The sequence below is a fragment of the Octodon degus genome, unplaced genomic scaffold (assembly GCF_000260255.1).
Source record: "Octodon degus isolate 3935 unplaced genomic scaffold, OctDeg1.0 scaffold00165, whole genome shotgun sequence".
Taxonomy (NCBI): domain Eukaryota; kingdom Metazoa; phylum Chordata; class Mammalia; order Rodentia; family Octodontidae; genus Octodon; species Octodon degus.
The window spans coordinates 1,307,041-1,314,027 of record NW_004524741.1 but is presented as its reverse complement, the minus strand read 5'-3'; the positions used below and the strand labels follow the sequence as shown (position 1 = coordinate 1,314,027).

The window sequence follows — 6,987 nt, the reverse complement described above, 5'->3', positions numbered from 1 at the left end:
TCTAAAAAGTAGACCAATTTGGGTGTTATAATAGGGTGATTTTAAGAAGTGAAACCCAAAAATCTCTATCTACACTGCTATGATAACTCCATTTCACTCAAGACTCAATTATTTGCTTTTTTTTTCAGAACTGGGGATTGAACTCAGACCCTTGCACTTGCCAGGGAAGCACTTATTCCACTGAGCCATCTCACCAGCCCCAATCATTTGCTATTTTAACTTCATCTCATTTGTATATATAGGTTGCTTTCTAAGTCCCAGTAAGTTTTGGCAATTTTGGTTCCTAGTTACAGAAGTTTTCATAGGTCCAGAGATGGTGGAATGTGAAAGAAAATTATAGATAAAGTGTTTCTCTCTTTTGTTCGAAGCAATAATGTATGCCCAGCACAGAGAATGATGTCTGGTTGAGATTCATATCTTCTTGAAAGAACCAGTGTAAAACTCACTTTTCCAGTCTAATCCTTTGTGCATAAAAGCTATTCTAACTTTTACTTTGAACAATGACCGTGGTGTGTTTTCTCACAGAACTATCTTCACTGGGAAGTGAGAAAATACTGCACAAAATATCCTTTTCTTACAGGATACATCTGTATGTATTCTTACAGGATACATTCCATATGTCTAATAAAATCTATGTATGCTAAGGTTTGAAGCCAGAAATCTCATGTGAATCATGACTATGAAACTTTTATGAAATTATAATAACATATCCAATTTATAGATCATTAGATTTGAGTGACTGAAATTACCAGATTATGACAACAGTATTTTAAATAAGAATGCATTTTTATAAAGTTATAAATAGATCATGTCATTGTTGGCTTCGGCCTGACATCTTTTATATTATCTTGAATGTTCTTACATGAATATTTTGTAAAAATCTAATGCTGCTACAGGTAGATTTAAAATAATCTGTAAGTGCATAAAACTGTAATTATATCTTCTTATTTTTCCAGGCTGAGCTCTGGAACAAGACTCCCTGTACTTGAATCTCATTTAATCAGATGTATGAATTTGACAAGTACTTAAGCATTCTGTGCTACAGTTGCCTCATCTATAAGACAGGGTTAAAGATAGGCTTCATTTTATAGGATTGCTTTGAAAATTAGGTAAGTTAATCAATCAAAAGAATGTAGAATATTCCGTCATAGATAGAAAGTACCCAGAAAGTATTCTCTATTATTAAAAAAGTCGACTTGTGAAACAGAAATATTTATCTTACTGGTCACACATTTTACAGAAATGCTGTAAACACATTTAAATATGTGTCAATAGATCTTGATACCCATATCCATTATTACTAACATATACATCTAGGAACCTCACCGCCTCAAGCTACCTGACATAGATTCCTACTCATTATGCATATAGCATGGGCTGATGAAACACAGGAGACAGAGCATTAAGACTAACTCAAATATGCTTTGTCAAATTGTTGAAAGCTGTTTCATTATTAAGTCAGCATATCAATCTGTCACTCGCTCAAGTCAAAATGTCAGTCTTTGTTCAAAAACAATACAATATTGTAAAATGTGGTTAGTTTGAAAGAATGTAACCATTTTCAAATAATTTATTATCTAATTGTAATTTATGTAAAACTATGTTGAGAAATGATTTAATTATTTTCACAAAAATTACTATCAAGAAATGTAAATGAATGTCAAAGGAAGTATACTAAAGAACAGTGATTTTTTTTGAACAATGAATTACTGTGAAGAACTTTTTCTTATAAAAGCATTCATCATATATCATTGAAAGTATACTTTTATGTGAAATACTTCTAAATTGGAAATTTTTTCTATCCATATATGAATAGAACTAAAAAAAAAGATGTTGAGAGAAATAAGACAGACACAGAAAGACATATGTTGCATGTCTTCATTCATGTGTTGGTGTGAAAAGTTTGATCATTCATACAGAAGTAGGAGTACAGTGGAGGTCACCTTGGTTGATGAAGGGAGCAAGTATGGGAATAAGGAAGAGAGTGGAGAATGGGTACCAGAACCATAGCAGCGAGGAATAGTTCTAGTGTTGCAGAGCTTAGTAGAGTAACTATAGTCTACAATGTAAATGATGGAGCAAATTGCACATATAGCACTGATAATATCTAAAGATATACAAATGCGGATTACCCAGGCATTATCATTACATGTGGTTTCCAAACATCAAATTACAATACTATCCCTCACAGATAACAACAATTTTTTTTATAAAACACCAACTAATATTTTTAAAATAGGAGAGAACATTGACTAGCCTGTAAAAATGTCTTTTGATTCATTTTAAACACAATAGAATAAGCGCTTCCCTGGCAAGCACAAGAGCCTGAGTTCAATCCCCGGTTCTGCCAAAAAATAAAAAATAAAAAAGGAAATTTCCAACTGCCTTAGGTACATATATCACTAGGGCTGAGATATTATCACTACCAAAATACTTCATAGTTTCAGAAGTAAAATTTGGTCAGAAGGGACAACACACTTTGGCCCCCTTCCTGTCCCTCTTTTGGACAGGAGCTTTCTTTCCCTCAATATATATATTTGGCTCATAACCTAAAAAAAAAATAAAAAGAGAGATTTGGTCAGAATTCATTCTGCTTCAAAGTAAAATATATTGGATTAGATCAAAATGTGATCAGTCAAAAACCGAATTATCTAAGTAGACACAAGGGTAGGCCCCAAATCTACTGCCTATTAAACTTAATATTTACATAAATATTTTCAAATAAATTTTAGAAAATGTTATTTTGAACAAAAGTTCAGCTTTCAGTATTGCTCGTATCCAAAGGTGACGACACTTAGTGGGTAACAGAAAACTGTCCTCTCTCTGTGCTACCAACTAATATCACTTTTTGGATAAGGAGCTCCACAGAGGCTTAAGAAGACAAAACACAAAGCTTCAAGATAAAAAAGGAAAACAACCTCCCTGAAGGATATGAGTTGAAAGATAGTTATATATTCTTTATAGATAATCTAGTTTATACTGGTAATTGTGAAAAGGAGATTTTATTTTTGCAAGCAGCTAAAAAAAAAAGCCACTCAGGATTACCTATAATGTGACTTTTTTTTTAGGAGCATTGTCTCTAGCCATTTTAGAAATTGTATGAAATATTTGAATTGAAACCTGCAGCATATCAATATTTTGGATAATGAACAGATACATTATCAGATACACTAGCTTTTATCAGTGTAAATATTAGTCTCAAAAAAGATTCAGTTCTTAGCTTCATATATAAAACATGGTTTTTCCTTATGAATTTTACATTTTTGAAGTTTTAAATATCTTCCTTAGTTGGATATAGTTATTTAAAGATCAGTGATGCGTACATGTGGTATTTAGAGATACTTTAATTTTTTTTTAATCTTTTGCTTTTTATTTGTTTATTTTCCATTCTGCATCAGTACACTGCTGTCTAGTTTTTGTTTTTAATTACAAAAACAAAACCAAATAGCAGAAACAAAGAGAAATAGGACAGCATACAGTAGTACCTATGTTATAGATTTTCAAAATGAGAATACCTAGTTAATGATAGTTGTTATATTATCTATTTTTATCATCAGATCTATTGCTCAGATTAATAGAAATACTCAAGATTGGGCAAATAATTGATTGTTAGAGCTTGCTTTCAAGAAAACTTAACTTTCCCTATTTTCTTGTTTTCTTAAGTTTTTTAACTTAATTTAATTTTGAAGAGCACACACAGAAGAAAAAACAAATAGAAAAAAGACAGAAACAAAGTAACATACAACAATGCATATGTTACATATTTTCAAAACAGGAATAGCTAATTAACAATGGTTGTTATATTTTCTATTTTTATTGTCAAATCTGTTGCTCAGATTAACAGACATAGTTATATGAGATTGTTGAAATAACTGAATATTGGTGCTTGCTTTCAAGTTTTATTTTTTTCCTTGCCTTTCTTTTTAAATTTATATTAAAGAGAGTATAATAATTGATGAGACATTAGAAATGGTACACATTTAGAAGACCAAGGTGAGAGGTATTCAACCATGGATTTTGTATTACACATTGCTGTCCTCGATGTAGTTGCTCAGATTGCAGATATCAGCATGCAGAGTTAGTCAAGGTGAAAATTCTAAACATTAACTGCTATTTCCAAAAGACTAATGGAAATTATGAGTATGGTGATCTCAGCCATCCTGTACATATGCTTGCATGTTTTTCTTACTTCCTTTCTTCCTATCTTTTCTCCTTTTTCTCATCTTCGTATTTTAATCCTTTCTTTCTGTTTTACTATATCTATTATACCATTCAGGTTTTATTTATTCTTTCAGGTTCTTATACTACAGGGACAATACAATATTTACATATGTGGTCTGAGTATAGCCTCTAGTTGCATCCACTTACCCATAAAGAATTTGAGTTCGTCTTTCTTTATAGCTGAGTAGTATTCCATTATAAAAATATCACATCTTTTTCATCCATTTCTCAAGCGATGGGCAAAAAATATGGAATGCTTCATGAATTTGCATGTCCTGCTTTCACAGAGCCCATGCTAGTCTTTATATATCATTCCAGTTTTAGAATATGCACTGCTGAAGCCAGCACCAATGTTTTATTTATTTATTTTTTTGGTACAGAATCTTGCTACATAGCTCAGACTCAAAGTGATCCGCCTGTCTCAGTCTCCCCAGAGCGAGGATTACAGGTGTTGCACCACCATGCTCAGCTTTGGTGGCTTGCTTGGTGTGGGGCCAGCAGTGTGGTGCCAAGGGTTGAACCCTGGTCCTTGCACTTGCCAGGTATGCACTTAGACCACTGAACTATCTTCCTGGCCCCCATATTCTTATTCTTGTTCTTATTATTTTTTAATATATTTGATTGTTGCAGGGTGTCATTACACATTTCGGACTCATAGTTATTCTCCTGTTTTCAGCCTCCTTAGTGCTAGGATTATAGGTGTGCATCACTAGGCTTGGACTCTGACCATCTCACCCTGCCCTGGGGGTGGGATTGGCGTGGCATGTGGTGCCTGGGATTGAACTGCAGCCCCTGTGCTTGCCTAAGCTTGCCTAAGCTGCACTTTAGTTCACTGAGCTATCGCACTGACCCATGCCTCCATACTTTTAATACTAAAAGTCCCTTTTTACAACACTACTCATTAACTAAACTTGTAAAAATTTATGTTGCATTATTTTTTATTCAACTGTTTAATTAACCAATTTAAATTTTAAAACACATAAAATAAAAGTATTTATTTTGCCACATATTTTTATATTTGGCTTAATGTTTAAAATAAGTAGAATGAAAAAGAAGTGATGCTTTACTATGTTTTATATATCTCAGCTCTTTTCACTATATCAAAAAATACATTTTTTAGATCTGACAGTCACCTAACTGAAGAGGGCCTAATGCATTATATCATCCAAGAGAAGACTTAAGTAAATGATGACTCCACGCCATACTGCTAAGAAGGACAAAGACAGAATTTTCTTTTCTTTTTTTTTTTTTAATGTATTTGGTATAGGGTCTTGGATTCATATTGATCCTCATGTTTTCAGCCTCCCCAGTGCTGAGATTACAGGCATGCTCCACCACACCAGGACTTGGTCACAGGTCACCAGTGGGCCCAGTGTGGCATATCGTGCCAGGGATCGAACCCCAGTCCCTCCGCTGAGTTGTCTCGCTGGCCCAATCTTTCTACTTATGTGAAGAGTGCTAGTTGATTTTTGATAAGAATTCATTAAACACTTACATTGCTTTGAATATTGAAATTTCTCTTACTGATGATTAGCTTTTGGTAATTTCTAAAAACAAACTATCCAATTGGCTGTGTTGTGTTTGAATTCCATTAGTGATGAAAAGCTGGATTCCTACTAAACCAAATTATTTCCCTGAAAAATAAAAGTTGTTCTGTTGCTCAAATTGAAATCTGCTTCCCTCTTTTACCATTTTTATTTCAACTTCCTTGAACAAGAGACATTACTTTATAATCCAGGAATTGCTCTTCACTAAATATTTAAGGAAAATTACCTGGAAAGACTTCTTTCCCATGTTAAATACATAATTTCCATGAAATGATATTCTATTGTGTAGTTTGGTTGCATAAAATAGCTTTATTGGATGCTATGCATTTTTTCAGGTCTCTACATTTTGGACTAAAAACAGCTATGAATTGCAAGTAGAAAGCAACTTCTCTTTTTCTTGATGTAATAGTTTCATTCATATATATTTTATATTGTCCTCTCTGTTGGTTTCCCACACGTATGAAGCTGTTGATACACCCTGCAATACATTAATTCTTCTCACATGTAATACAGATGATATTTTATATTGAGTTACTGCCTGTTATTATAACATGAGCCTCAGATTCAAATTTACTGTTCAAATTATGTAACATAACTTCAAAACTCATATATACAATATATCATCTCACACCCTCCTGGAAATTCCATATCTTTCTATTTAATCACCTTGTTACAAATAATTTCATAACTTTAATAGCATTAGTGAGTTAGAATTTATATCCTTTAACCTTGTTTAACTTACCTGTTAGGTCAATGTTTTTGTTGTTTACATGTAATTTTCTTGGGATATGCCACATACAAGATCAGATCTTAAATAAATAGGAATATTTTTACTCCTTCTCCTCCAAACCAATGCTTTTCTGTCCTTCAGTATATCAGTATGTTGTAATAGCCAATCGTGTTAATGTGGCTACATGTTATAATCCTCAGTACTTTGTATTTCTTAAAGATGTTTGATAGCTATGATTAATACCTACAACCAGCTGACTTTAAAGAAAAAGCATTAACCTTGATAATTTGAGTCATTTGACATAATTAGATCATAGTATGCTTAAGAAAAAACTTTGGTTACCTGAGGAAAAGTCAAATTGCAACTATAGACTGTAACTTTAGTACCTGTTGGATAGTTTCCGACCTTCTCCTCCTGAGTATCTACCCTGCGGATGAGACCAACCTATGTAACTCCACAAACACATGAACCAGTTCCTTTCTGTAAATA

General features: G+C 32.9%; 1 non-coding gene across 1 annotated transcript; it reads right to left on the bottom strand.

Moving 5' to 3' along the window:
• Positions 1-4,463: 4,463 nt before the first annotated feature.
• Positions 4,464-4,569, bottom strand: LOC111813137. Its single transcript, XR_002818465.1, has one exon. It is a non-coding gene; the product is annotated as a U6 spliceosomal RNA (small nuclear RNA).
• Positions 4,570-6,987: the final 2,418 nt, after the last annotated feature.